This window comes from Hippopotamus amphibius, chromosome 9 (assembly GCF_030028045.1).
Source record: "Hippopotamus amphibius kiboko isolate mHipAmp2 chromosome 9, mHipAmp2.hap2, whole genome shotgun sequence".
Taxonomy (NCBI): domain Eukaryota; kingdom Metazoa; phylum Chordata; class Mammalia; order Artiodactyla; family Hippopotamidae; genus Hippopotamus; species Hippopotamus amphibius.
The window spans coordinates 51484498-51499839 of record NC_080194.1 but is presented as its reverse complement, the minus strand read 5'-3'; the positions used below and the strand labels follow the sequence as shown (position 1 = coordinate 51499839).

The following is a 15342-nucleotide window of genomic DNA, read 5'->3' as shown; positions in this document are numbered from 1 at the left end:
TTTTATTCAGTGACTGTTATATGTGGGTATAGTTTTTGGCCATGGATATACATTAAAGGGTAAATTAGAATATCTCCCCTTAAGAAGCTCTATTTAATAGAGGAGACCAATACATCAACAAGTACTGTAACAGAAGTTATTAACTGCTAATATCATAGATACATCCAAAGTGCTTGCGAACACATGGAAAGGTAAAATTAACTTCAGTTTGTAGAGTAGGTGTGGAGGGATCAAGAAAGACACCATAAGAAAGATAATATTTATAAACTGAGTCTTGAAATTTTATAAGAGCTCATAGGTATTTCAAAAGGTGATATATATATACTGAGGGTCAAAAACCATGAATAGTTACCTTTCAATGACGCTGTGCATAGTATGTAGCTATAAATTTAATTAATTTGATGCTATAATTGACATTTTAGGAGAGAATGTGATTTCATTAGGGAAGACAATGATTTCATTAATTCATTTAAAAAAACTTTCAATTTTGGAATACTACAGATTCATAGGAAGTTGCAAAGACAGTACACAGATTTTCTGTGTATTCTTCACCCATCTTCTCCCGATGGTAACATCTCACATAATTACAGCACAATATAAAAGCCAGGAATTTAATATTGGTATAATGTGTGTGTGCAGCTCTGCAGGACTGTTAGGAAGCGCTGAACCCAATGACTGGCTAGTTCCACTGTGTATCAGATAAAGTAAACACACTGGGAGTTTTGGCACTTTATCCTAGCTCACCAGTCAGGATCTGAACCCTGGCAAGTCAGACACAGCTCACTCAGCTCCTTCATTCCTCAAGAAGCACTGTCCCCTCACCTCCAATCTTCCAGAGGCAGCCTAAGGGGCTTGTTGACTGGGCGAATGGGCACAACGTCAGAGTCCAGAGCTTCCAGCAGAGTCAACCCGGTGGTGCTGCCCTCCTTTCACTCAACCTTCCAGCCCTTGAACCAAGGCATCTGCATCCATGGGGGATGTAGAGCAGAAGGAGGTGAGTCTGGGCCATGGCTCCTTGGGCGCCCACCCCAGGACCAGGACCAGCACCCACACCACCCGCCCACCTCCCCAGCCGCTCGCTGACCCAGCCAGCACTCACGTTGGTGCTGAGCTCCAGCATATTGTCGCCGTGCCAGCCCGAAATGGGCACGAAGACCGCAGAGGCCGATCTTCTTGATGCAGGTGCTGCCTTCTTTGGTGATCTCCTGGAAGCAGGCAGCGCTGTAGGAGGGCTCGGTGGAGTCCATCTTATTGACTGCCATGATCAGCTGCTAAACACCCAGGGTGAAGGCCAGCAGCGCCTGCTTGAGAGTCTGCCCCTGCTTGGAGATGTCCGCCTCGAACTCACCCACGCCGCCGGCCAGGATGAGCACGGCGCAGTTGGCCTGCAGGACAAGGACACCATGGGGTCAAGTGGTTGGTTAGGGGAGGGGGTGCCAGAAGGGCTGTGAAGCCAGTAGAGCTTCGGGCAGTCCCAGGCCCCTTGGTGAAGCTCCGGGACTGGACCAGACGGGATGGGATGCTTCACAGAAGTGGACAAATTTGTGGGTCTCTTGGTTGCTGCTGTGCACAGAGGTCCCACCTCCCAGTTAAACTCCCACCCAGTCCCATGCATGAACTTTTAGTTCCTTCCTCCTGGACCCCAAGTGATATACTTCTCTGGGTGTCAGAAAACAGGGTCCCTGCACCAGCCTGAAAAGGGGATGGTATCTGAGCCTACCAGTTAGAGTCTGTCCTCCTCCAGTTCCTTCAGAATTGCTGATCGTCATAGGGTGAGGAAAACCTTCTAAGGCTTATGATACCATCCTTCCCCAAGCCCCAGAAATAAAGCCTGAGTTTCCTACCCTTCCTAACCTCCCCTCTGTCCCTCCAACCCTCCTCCCCTCATAGGAAGGCCCCTGGGAACATGGGCTGCTTTCCCTGGGAGGTGCCCGTGATCATGCGCTTGATGAAGTCCCTGTGGCCCAGGGCATTGATGATGGTGATGTAGTTAGTACTTGCTGGTCTCAAACTTCCACAGGGAGATGGTGATGGTGATGCCATACTCTCTCTCTGTCTTCAGTTTGTCCAGCACCCAGGTGTACTTGATGGAGCCCTTACCCATCTGTGGAGGGGTGGGGAGTGAGTAGAGTGCATCCATGGGGAGCAAGGGGGTCTAGGCCAGAGACTTCAGCGGTGCCTTGACCCCGCAGTACACCCTGCTGTCCACACTCTGCCACAAGACCCACCCAGGAGCTGGACATCTATCCTCCAGCTCCCCGCCACTCCCAGACACAGACACTGCGAGTGCCTTACCTCTGCTGCCTCCTTCTCAAACTTCTTGATAGTCCTCTTGTCAGTCCCCCCACACTTGTAGATGAGATGCCCGGTAATGGTGGTGGACTTGCCAGAGTCCACGTGGCCAATGATATTGATATGGGTCTTCTCTTTGTCCATGGTGGCAGGTTCCTTCCTTCAGTCACTGCTAGACTGGAGCATGAGGGTGGGTGAGGCTAAAGCATTCCAGGCAGGCACACCTCTCTCCTCTTCTCCCCTTCATCCTGCTCCTGCCAAGCACCCGTCTCCCAACTTCACAGACTAGCCCAGAGTCTAGGACATCATAATGTCAACTGAAAAGTAAAACCGACTTGCCAGGCTCACAGCCTGGTAAGGGTGAGGCTCCCAGGGCCATAGCTGGCACTTTCAAGTAGCTCTGGTCCATCCTTCTTTCCCCTGTGTGAGCCTTCCCCAGAACATGGGGAGGCTTAGCCATCCCCCATTCCTCCCATCCCCCCACCCCACACCCACTCCTGAGCCACTTTTTCCACAAGAAACCCTGACATTCCGTACTTTCAGCTTGTCCCCTGCCCCCTGAAAGTCCCTACCTCCAGGGAAAAAGGAACAAAGTCAACCCAGCAAGAACTGCAGCACTTGTGATGATGGTGAACACAAAGGGTCTTGCCTCCTGCTTTTATAAACCCAGCACTGGACCTTCCTTCTGGTTCCACCCACATCTGATGCCTAGAGCCAAAATTGGTTTAGTAAATGCCACTCCCTACCCTCAAACCCAATTCCACAGACTTCTTCCTTGATGGGTTGGATATTTGGATGAAAAGAGAGTGGGTGACTACTGTTGATAGCAGCACTATTTACAATAGCCCAGGATATGGAAGCAACCTAAGTGTCCATCAACAGATGAATGGATAAAGTAGATGTGAGATAGATAGAGAGAGAGAGAAAGAGGGAGAGAGAGAGAGAGACAGATCTACACAATGGACTACTGCTCCACCATAAAAAAGAATGATATAATCTCACCGGCAGCAACATGGATGTACATAGAGATTATCAAACTAAGAGAAGTAAGGCATACAGAGTAGGACAAAAATCACATGACATCACTTATATAAAAGAATTGGAATCATGCAGAGTATGTTCTCTGAACACAATGGAATTAAATCAATATCAGTAACAGAAAGGTTACAGGAAAACCTGCAAACACTTGAAATCTAAATAATACACTTTGAAATAATCCATGGGTTTGAAAAGAAGTCATATTTTACATCTTCATGCCTATCTTAACTGTTTATTGTAGTTGTTGATTTTATAATTTTTGTCTTTTAACCTTTGTACTAGCTTATTTAAGTGGTTGAAGCACTTCCTTTACCATATATTTGCCCTTACCCATGGGATTTTTCCCTTCTTATAATTTCTTTTCTTTTAAATAAATTTATTTATTTATTGACTGTGTTGAGTCTTCGTTGCTGCACACGGGCTTTCTCTAGTTGCTGTGAGCAGGGGCTACTCTTCATTGTGGTGCTCAGTCTTCTCACTGTGGTGGCTTCTCTTGTTGTGGAGCACAGGTTCTAGGCCAGTGGGCTTCAGTAGTTGCGGCACACAGGCTCAATAGTTGTGGAAAATAGTTGTGGTACATGGGCTTGGTTGCTCCACAGCATGTGGTATCTTCCTGGGTCAGGGATCAAACCCATGTTTCCTGCATTGGCAGGCAGATTCTTAACCACTGCGCCACCTGGTAAGTCCCTATAATTTCTTATTTCTTGTTGTAGCCTTTTCTTTTCCACTTAGAGAAGACTCAAGATGGGTTTAGTATTGATGAACTGCTTTAGAAGTTCATTATGTTTCCTTCCATACTGAATGATAATCTTGTTGGGTAAAGTATCCTAGGTTGTAGATTTTTTTCCTTTCAGCACTTCAAATATATCATGCCACTCCCTTCTGACTTGCAAAGTTTCTGTTGAAAAATCAGTTATTAGCCTTATGGGCATTCCCTTGCATGTGACTCTGTTTTCCTCTTGCTGCCTTTAAAAATCTTTCCTAATCTTTATCTTTAACTTTACCTTTACCTTTATCTTGCTGTGAGTTTTTTCCAGTTCATCTTGTTTGGGATTCTCTTTGCTTCCTTTACCTAGAGATCTGTTTCCTTCTTCAGGTTTAGGAAGTTTTCAACCACAATTTCATCAAATATACTTCCTGCCCCTTTCTTTCTCTCTTCTTCTGGAGCCCTTATATTGCAAATGTTATTATGCTTGATGTTGTCCCAGAGGTCCCTTAAACAATCCTCATTTTTTTTTAATTTGTTTTTCTTTCTGCTGTTCTGATTGGATAATTTTCACTATTCTATCTTCCAGATTGATTGTGTTCTGTATCACCTAATCTGCTGTTAATTCCATCTACTATATTTTTCATTTCAGTTATTGTATTCTTCAGCTCTGTTTTTTTTCTAGTTCTTTGTTGAAATTATCATTTGTTCATCTACTGTTTTCCCAAAGTCATTTAGCATTCTTATTACTATTGCTTTCAACTCTCTATCAGGTAAATTATTTCTCTCTCTTTCACTGGGGTTTTATCAGGTTTTTTTTCTTGTTCTTTCATTTGAAATATATTCTTCTGTCTTCTCATTTTGTTTCACTTTCTCTGTCTCTATGAAATTAGGTGAAAGAGTTCTCTATCCCAGTCTCGAAGGCATTTCTTTGTGTGGGAGTATCGCTTTGCAGTCTATGTGTGCCCAGTGGCTTTGCAGGGAGAACTGGATCTGAAATGAGCATAGGCTGCAGTGTGGGAAGACATTCAGAAGTCTTTCTGAAACCTTGAAAATGTTACTAAAAGTAATTAAAGTATGTGGGCTGAGTGACTGGATGCAGAATGTCCTGCTTGAGCAGTGGAGGAACTAAGGGTGCTGGGCGTGGAGACCATGGGCGCATAGGCTACCGTGGAAACAGAATATTGACCCTCCCTGGGGGCGCAGCCCCTTTCTCACTTGCACACCTCATATCACCCTGTTTGGCCCTGGAGGATGGCTGGTTAGCCAGAGACGGGTAAGATTCCTCAGGGGAGGAACAACCTAAGACAGGCACAGTCGCAGAGGGGCCAACAGGGGTGGGGCACAGACCCTTAATCCTTCTGAGAGAGGTCTCCTGCCCCCAGGGCTGCTTTGCTCTCCATGCCCAGCTCAAATCCACGCCCAGCTCAGATCCACACCCTGCTCAAATCGGACCCAGGAGGCAAACAAAGATCATTGCCCCAGTCATGTGAGGCCTTGGTTTATTTATTTCAAAGATAACCTTGTTTATGGGACTAAACTGGGAGTGTTAGACCCTTAGGCTATGCCAAGAACTCAATAAAAGCAATGTGGGATCAATCAGCAAGGCTCTTGATCCTAGAGGTCTTGAGTCCCCCACTCCCATCTTTCTCTTCAATCTGTGTCTGTGTTTTCTTTAAGCTTGTGGCACCTGTCACTCACCTCAAGTCTCCGAGCTGGTCTCGGCACTGCAGCATCTTCCCCTTGGGTGATCTGGCAGTCACCACCTTGCTGGGAGGTAGGGCTGGATTCAGAGGGGCTAGAGCCAGAGCCAAGTGTGAGCCAGGCCTTCTCCTAGGTTCAATGGCAGTCACTGCCCTGTTGGGGGTGGTGTCAGGGCCCGAGGGGCTGGAGCAGAAGCCCTGAGGGAGTTGGGTTTCTGCCATATGTGATAGCCGTCTTATATGATTGAGGGTGAGGCTGGGTCCTGAGGTCTTGGGGCTGCACTTTTGCACTGAGTTTACTCTTTCCCAGATATACTGCCTTGGATAGAGACAGGGTCGGGACTGAAGGGGTTAGAGTCATGCTACTCAGCTGTTTCCACATGTTCCCAAGTCTGCACACAGGTGCATACATCTGCAGTGACAGCCTCCACCCTGGAGCTGGTTCCACTCCTTCCCAAGTCTTTACACAGACTCCTGCTCTGGCAATATCTGCCTCCACCAGGTGAGAGGCAGGGTCAGGGCCCAAAGCAGTCCTCTTCCCTTCAGGTGTGCACACTCTCCTTGGCAATGGTTGCTTCCACCTTAGTGGGGAATAGTGTCAGAGCAGGAGGTGCTGGAGCAGGAACTCACTGTGGGCTGGAGGGCAAGCCGGCCAGAACAACAGGCAGTTTTCAATCTGCAGCCTCCACAGTGTTCCCAGGAGTAAGCAAGACTGTGTGCACACTCTCCAAGAACAGATGCTGGGTTTCTTACAGCCCTCTCGTATGCACCTCTGGTTTTCAAACCAGCTAAGGGGCTTGTCTTCCTGTTGTCAGACCCCATGGTTGGAATGCCCAATGTATGGCTTGGACCCCTCACTCCCCAGGGAGGTTCCCTGAGCCTGTGATATCCCCCTTCTCTTCTGGGTCACCCACTAGGGGTGCAGGTCCCAACTAGATCACTTCTCCTCCCCTCCTACCAAACAGAATGTGGTTCTTTCTTTACAACCTTGGTTGCAGAGGACTGGTCTGCTAGTTTTCAGGTCAGTTTAATCAAGGGTTGCTCTATGTGTAGTTATAGTTTTGATGTGTTCATGAGGCAGGTGAGCTCAAGGTCCTCCTACTTCACCACCTTCATCTTGCCAAGTGATATGGCCTTCATTTTGAAGGCTCACTCTTCCTATGACTTAGTCACATCCTTCTGGACTGTTTCAGACCACTGCTCCCTTTATTAGTCCCTCACTCACTTGCATCTTACAGCCAGCTTACTTTTGTGGTGCTTCTCTCTGGGTTTATAAGTGTGCACCAGTTCTTTTTTCTGCTGCCACTGAATGTGATTATTTCCCAGAAGTCTGTTCTTGAGTCTCTTTTAACATCTATATGTCAGTGAAATCAATGCATCTTAAGGCAGACATTCTCAAAATGTGTTCCCCAGACCAGCAGCATCAGCATTTGCCTTGTTAGAATGATAATTTGCCTGGCCCCATGGTCTACTGCATCAGAATCTTTAGGGGTGAGGCCCAGCAATCTGTGATTTAACAAGCCCTCCAGGTAATTCTGATGCATGTTAATGTTTGAGAACCACTTCCCTAAAGTATAGGGCACAGACTACCTGCATCAAATCCTTGGGGTGCTAGTGAAATATAGGGGTTTCTTTGCCACATCCTAAGCCCACTGAATCAGAATCTCACTAAAGTCCAAAAATCTGTACTCTATATTCTCAGAGATCTACCTATAAGGCTTCAGTTATAATTTCTGCACAAATCGCATTTCAACATATACCACCAGGCTTTATTTTCAATTTCCTATCAGACATGTCCACAAATAACTTTTGCTACCACCTCAAAGTCATATATTCTAATTCTATGCTCTCTACTCCTCTTTTCCCTCTCTCAAATGACTTCTGACTTTATTTCTGCTCCCAATCATTCTGACCTGAATCTCATTAACCAGGAGTTGTATTTGTCAAATATAACTCCTTTGATCACAAATCCAATTGGTCCTATTGAGTTCTGCTTAATAACTTTTCTAAAATACATTTTGCTTTTCATGAATACTGCTATTACTCTATTTCCTGGCTAGAAATCACATCACATTTTCTTTCAAGAATATTTTCTGCAATGAGACTAAATATAATGCTAAGATTTTGAGTCAGTTGGACCTAACTGGATTTGAGTATAAACTAAGAATTGTTGAATCTAGGACTGAAACTCAAGTCTCGGCTTCCAAATCTCAGTTTCTTTGTAGTAATCGATGGTCTGCCAAATGTTTAATTCCTGGATAACTGTTTTTCGTTCATTATTTGATGCAGGACAGAGTCTGTTATATGACCAATCAGTTATCCACGGGATTTAGTGACTGCAATATCAACTAGCTCTCAGAATATTCTTCCCCAAGAAATGTTAGCATATATTATTATTGGCCAGAGTGACCTTAAATTTGAATATAGTACTGCATCGTGATTAAAAGAAAAAAACAGTAAATTTCTCCATTGATAGTTTTTGGGGTGGGGAGAAAAAAGAACCTCATAAAAATGTAAGAAAATTAATTCACGTGGAGCGTTTTGCAGCATTCATGACGTCTCTGTAGTACTACCACAAAAGCACTTCATATGTTTAAGCAGATTTTACTTAATGATATATCTTACCACTGTTATAATAATTACGTTCTGGGTTTGTTAGAGTCACAAATGTCGGAACTGAAGAGTACCTTTGAGATCATCTATTTCCTACTTCACTTTGTACTGATGAAGGAAATTCAGGGTAAGGAAGGTAATAGGATTTGCCCAAAGGTATGCAGCTAGTTAGTGACAGAGCCGAGATTCTAAAAACTCAAGTCATCTTCCTTTGTGAGCAGGCAGGATATATGACAAACACAAAAGCTAGAGAGGAAGAGGTCAGCAGGAAAAGCTGTGAGGCAGAGTGAAAGACTGGATAACCAGAGCAAAGAAAAAAGGAAATTGTGTCGCTGACGTCATCAACTGTAAGAGTAGAGGTTGAGGGAGAGCAATACCTAAATCTTCAACAGCTCTGCATTCAATTTCACAAAGTAAATAGATAAGACAACAAACCCAAGTCACATGCCTTTTTTAAATTGAGAAGATTTATATGCAATATCTGAACGTCACCCTCAGAATACGCTGAGGTCTCTCACAGCATATGACCGTGCATATCTGACAGCCAGTGATGACTGCCACCAACCCTCAGCTCTGCGCTGTGGCCAACAGACCAAAATTAGAACAATAATTTGACCTTTCACAGACGGCCTCAAAGGAGCTATTATAGGTAGTCCAGGAAATAATGTATTTCATGGAACGATTATAATTATAGCGTTCCTTATAAATGATGTGTACTTTAATATGTACTTCTTAAAGTCCAGAATTATGCCTAGAGTAATGCAATATAATTGCTAGATATTTTACTTTCTCCATGTGCACACTGATTTTGTTTTGCAACATTCTTCAGATTCCCAAATTAGATCCCAAAGGTAACTATCTTTATCTTTCTCTCTCTGGTTTTTATCCAACTCCTTCAATACAGAGACATACAGGAGACCCATTGCTCTCTGCCCCTCTCCAAGTACTGTAAACAGCAAACAGGGTTCAGATTTTCAACATTTGTGTATTCAATGTCACACACAAGCACACCATGAAACCTATTGCTAGAACTCCAGAAAACAAAAATCTTTTAAGACACTGTATGGGATCTACACCAACAGTTCCGGCATCTTTCTGAAGGCAAGCGTCTGCTGGGGTATTGCTACCAGTCCTCTGCTATATGTGCTGTATGATGGTAGACCTAGGGGCCAACATTAAACTCACCATTTGTCTTTCCACACTTCATGACAAACTGCCTAGAAACTAATAATTTTTCTTCTACTACTGTGAGGGAACTGTGAGGAAAATTTCAGAGGCAGGAAATATGAAGGACTGTTCAGTTTCTCTACTGGTCTATAACTACCTACAATTCACCTTCAATTTTGTTACTGAAGTTGGTGGCCTAAAATGCAAATCTAATCAATTACATCATTTCCATCCTCACAAATTCAATAACTCGCACTACCTACAGGATAAAGTTCCACCTTCTTCCATCATTTTAGGTCCTCCTAACCTGCCACAGGTCCTTGTCTCATGAAATCTCAACCAGCTTCCTCAGCACAGTGTTTTCTCACACATACCAAGCATTCGTTCACTCCTTTGCTTCTGCCCACACCTCACACATACTTTCTCCCCTCTTTCCCATTTTCATCTGTGGAAGTTCATAGCTTAAATGCCCTTCTTTCATGAAACTACTACACCAGTTGGAAATAATCCCATCCTTATGCATACTCCCAAGCCTTTTCTAAGAGTTTCCTTTCTAATATATGCACCTAAGCCTGTGTGTGCATCCAAGTCCGGAGCCTCTGAAGGCATAGGATGAAGACTGCAGACTTGTGGATAAGATGTCCACACACAAACAGGCCAGGTACCTCATAGTATGTGATGGTATCAAGAGTAGGAAAAAAAAAAAAAGAAGCTATGCTTTTTTTAGCTTGAAGGATTTATTTCAAATATTTAGCTTGAAGAATTTATTTTAAATATTTAGACACATAGCATATGGGCCCCCAAAATGTTAAAGATAGGCATGAATTGAATTGGGAGTCTTGGAAAAATAGTAAGCTCTTTGCTTCTGCACATGTTCAAGCATACATTAGGCATACCACTCGGCTGGGATTGTTTCCTTTCTTCTTCTTTCTTAAAACTTTTAAAACTATAACATCATGGGGACCTGAAAGGCCATCTTTTATCCCTTTCTTGTACTAATCCTTTTATAATTATATAATGACCTTCTTTGTCTTTTGTTATCCACTTTGTTTTAAAGTCTATTTCGTCTGTGAGTATTGCTACCCCCGCTCTCTTGTCATTTCCATTATGCATAAAATATGTCCTCACTTTCAGTGTGTGTGTGGTTAGCTCTGAAGTGAGTCTCCTGTAAGTAGCATAGAGGTGGATTTTGTTTGTATTCAACAACTCTGTGTCTTTTGATAGAGCATTTAGTCCATTGACGTTTAAAGTAATGATTGATAGGTATGTACTTATTGCTATTTTGTTACTTATTTTCTGGTTGTTTTTGTAATTCTTCTCTGTTCTTTTCTTCTTTTAGTTTCTTCCCTTGGGTGTTGATAATTTTCTTGAGTTCTATGCTTAAGTTCTTTTCTCTCTGGTTTTTGTGTATCTATTGCAGGGTTTTAATTTGTGGCTACCATGAGGTTCATACATGTTGACCAATATCTACTTATTTTAAACTGGTAGTCATTTAAATTCGAACATCTAAAAGATTTACATTTTTTACTCCCTTCTCCCACAATTTGTGTTTTCGATGTCATATTTTGCATCTTCATATTTATCCCTTTACTAATTATTGTTGTTATAGTTGCTTTGTAATTTATTGCCTTTTCATCTTCATACCAGCCTATGGAAGTGTTTGATCCTCAGCCTTTACTATATGTTTGCTTTTACTAGTGGAATGTTTTCTTTCCTATAGATATTAGTTCTTGTTATACCCTTTTTTCTCCACTTAAAGAAGACCCTTTAACATTTCTTTTAGGGTAGGTTTAGTATTGATGAACTCTTTTGGGTTTTTTGCTTCTTTGAGAAGTTCTTTATCTCTCCTTAAATTCTAAATAATAATCTTGTTGGATAGAGTATCCTAGGTTACAGGCTTTTCCTTTCAGCACTTTGAATATATCATGTTACTCCTTTTTGGCCTACAAAGATTCTGCTGAAAAATCAGCTGATAACTTTATGGGGGTTCCCTTGTATATAAGTATTTATTTTTCTCTTGCTGCTTTTAGAAGTCTCTACTTTTAACTTTTGTCATGTTAATTATGACATGTCTGGTTGTGGGTTCATTTGGGCTCATCTTTTGGGGGACCCTCTATGCTTCCGTGACCTGGGTATCTGTTTCCTTTTTCAGGTTTGAGACGTTTTTAGACATTTCATCAAACACATTTTCGGCACTTTTCTCTCTCTTTTCTCCTTCTGGGAACCCTATAATGCAAATGTTGCTATGCTTGATGCTGTTTCAGAGGTCCCTTAAATTGTTATCTTTTTTGTTTGCTTTTCTTTTTGCTGTTCTAATTTGGTGTTTCCCATTATTCTATCTTCCAGATCACTTATGCATTCTTCTGTATCATCTAGTCTGCCATTAATTCCTTTTATTATGTTTTTCACTTCAATCACTGTGTTCTTCAGTCTTAACTGGCCCTTTTTTATATTTTCTAGTTCCTTGTTAAAATTCTCACTATGTTCACATATTCTTTTCCCTAATTCATGTAGCATTTTCATTATCAATGCTTTGAGCTCTTTATCTGGTAAATTATTTATGTTTCACTAGTTGTTTTTCAGGGATTTTCTCTTGTTCTTTCATTTGAAACAAATTTCTCTGTCTTCTCATTTTGCTTAACTTCCGCTTTCTCTATAAAATTTGGTGAAACAGTTACCCATTGTGGTCTTAAAGAGATGTCTTTGTGTGGGAATATCGCTGTACATTCTATATGTGCCTAGTGGCTTTGGTGAGAGAGGCGGATCTGACATGGGCATGCATCACATCTTTCCCCACAGGTTTCTGGCAGCTATCACCTTGGTAGGAGGTGGAGCTGGAGATGGAGTGGGTAGGTCAGAGTCAGGTGTGACCTGGGGCTTCTCTTCTTCTCAGTAGCCAGCACCACCCTATTGGGGGTTAGGCAGGTCCAAGTTGCTGGAACAGAAGCCCTGAGGGTCAGATCTGAGCTGGTTCCATTCCTTTTAAGTCTGTGCTCTCCCCCCTTTCAGCACTAGCCCCCTCACTCCACAAGGGAGCAGTGCTAGAGCAAGAGGGGTTGGCACAGGAGCTTGGCATGCGACTGGGCATGGGCTTTTGTGACCCCAGCTGTAGTCAGATTCCTGGACTGCTTCTGCTGCATTGCCTCCATAAGCATCAGTAATGGCTGCCCCTGCCCTGAATCTAAGCCCAAATTTATGGGAAGAAGAGAAATCAATGAATGATGAAGACAGAATATTTAAGAGTAGCGATTCACCCCAAAGATGGTAAAATCATTGGCAACCCAAAGGTGGAAAATCATTCTATGCTCAAATAATGGAGTGTGTTAAGAAAATTTAACACTTTGATGTGCAAAATATGTAGATTTTTTTCCAATACTATTATTTTTTATAATCTTCCACTCAACTAAGTAGCTTGGGAAAAGCAAGGACAGAAAGAACATTAACTTGCCTCTTAACAGTATGTATCTGAGTCTCTTCAGATAAATGTTCTTTCAGGCTCTTATTTCCTCCCCATACCTTCTTAACTTCGCATCCAAGTATAGTTTATGCATAAAAGTGGGGTTTACATGAAGTCTGAGGCAATTACACATATCTCTCCCCAATTCTGTGTTTGGTGATATCATGTCGGTAACTTAAAATCAGGCCTGGACACAGATGTAGAGAACAAACATATGGACACCAAGTGGGGAAAGTGGGGGAGAGGGGGGTGGTGGGAATGAATTGGGAGATTGGGATTGCCATATATACATTACTAATAAGAAAAAAATATCAAATTGTACACTCTAAATATATGCAGTTTATGTCAACTATATCTCAATAAAAGTTCTTAAAAAAAAATCAGGCCTGGTGTATTTATACGACAAGAGCTATCACGTGTTGTAACAAGTCCATACCACTTTTTACCTACCTAGTGACAGTGAACAACAGGAGGTTCTCTTACTGTCTTCTGGTTTCTCTGATCTTCCTCAAAGATGTCTCTTCTCAGTCACTGGTCAGCCTCCTAGTAGCCACTGAAGATGTCTACAGCTGGTTAACATAAGACCTGGCCTCTTGGCTTAGTCAGGACCCAAGGGTCTTCCCTTGCTGATTCAAACTCACGTTACTCTAATTAGTAAAGTTAACTCTGAAAACCCCCACTATGTCCTTGATCAGACTTCTTGCTGGCGAGTCTCTTCCCTTGGCCTCTGAGATGGTCCATCTCGTACAGCGGGCTACCTCACTCACCTTCAGCAGCAGACCAACTGGCTGTCTTCCTCTTCTTCCATAGATCTTATAAAAACTCCTGGGACATTTCTATGGCATTTAGGAACTAAAAGAGGTTCAAAGTTGTTAACTTAGACTCAATGTCTGCAGGAATGCGCCACAGCACTATTTTTACTCTAACGCCAACCCTTCATTTGGTACAGTTGATACAGTGATGTTCTCCCAGAGTTCTGACCCAGAAATGGTGCACAAGACCCTCTACTTTGACTTTTCCTCATGGCAGACTTACCTAGCTATCTTCTGCCACAAGATCTTAGTCTAAAGATGAAACCATTGTACACATATGTTCCTCTTCCCTTTGACTCTCTTCTTCCCACCCTCCCACATTCAGAAGACTTATGCTTTCTTCCCTAAGGCAAGGACAACGTTATCTCAGCTCTCTACCTGTGATATATAGGAATCTCAACTTTCAACGAAACATGATGCCCAAGACTATTGCCTTCCTATGTGCCCAAAGCAAGTGTTATTTGGCAGTCAGAATTGAATAATGCCTTTATTATTCTAGTTCAACCCACCTTTCCCCTAAAACTCCAAGACTCATTGCTTCAAAAGGTGGAGACCTTGAGGCAGCAATATTTACAGGTATGGATAAACATCTGTAAATATTTTTTAATATTATTCCATTATATAAGTTTTGGAAATGAGCTATTAAACAAAGTTAGAGTTCTTTAACCTACAAAAAGTTTAAGATGGTTAATATGCTAGTGTGCATTGTTGATTTCTAAGACAGTGACATAGTATGCAGCATTTCCCAAATCTATTTGATTAAGCAAGCTTTTTTAAAGATCACCTTATGGAATTAATTTTCTATGGAATAAATTTTTGGAGACACTGAGTTATTCAGGAGAACCAAAACAACATAGCATCCAGAGAGAGAAGACAGGAGGATTTTCTAGAGGTAAAGAATCACTTGTTTTTGGTGGTCTCCATTTGTCTCCTCCTTTTTCTCAAAAACCAGAATTATTTATATTAGAGAAGGTAAACTGACATCGATTAAGCAGAACCTCCAAACATATACATGTGCTACTTATTACAATCTTAAAGACTTGTAGTAGCTTCATTATTGTTTTTTCTGCCATGAAGACAACAATTTAGTAAGTTATCCCTTAGAGCATTGACAGTAACTTCACAGATTGAATACGTTAATGGAACTTTAAAAGTGCCTAGTTTAATCCTGTTAAGCAATTTATGCAACAAGAAAATCCGAAAGAAGGCAGCTCTATAAAGGATCAGACTAAACTCTCAATTATCTGCTTTATGGATTACTTTCCTGGTGTCAGAATCACTCTTTTGCATTTATCTTCTCTAACTTTCTCACTTACTTATTCTTACTGGTATCTACAACCTCATAGGCACTATAAGGAGAGGTGTTAGGTGCTATTATGGCAGACTTTTGTTTTAATAACTGGAACTATTCTATTCTCCTGCTGCCATTCAAATTAGTGTACATATCCCCACAAAGTGGTCAAACATGGAAAGCCCTGGGCAGCACAGATGTACTGGTCGAGTAGTCTGGTCATGATGTTTCCAAAGCCAAAGTTAGAGTCGAGCTTTTACTGA

General features: G+C 42.3%; 1 pseudogene; it reads right to left on the bottom strand.

Moving 5' to 3' along the window:
- Positions 1-904: 904 nt before the first annotated feature.
- On the bottom strand, positions 905-2436 carry LOC130860882 (elongation factor 1-alpha-like; annotated as a pseudogene).
- Positions 2437-15342: the final 12906 nt, after the last annotated feature.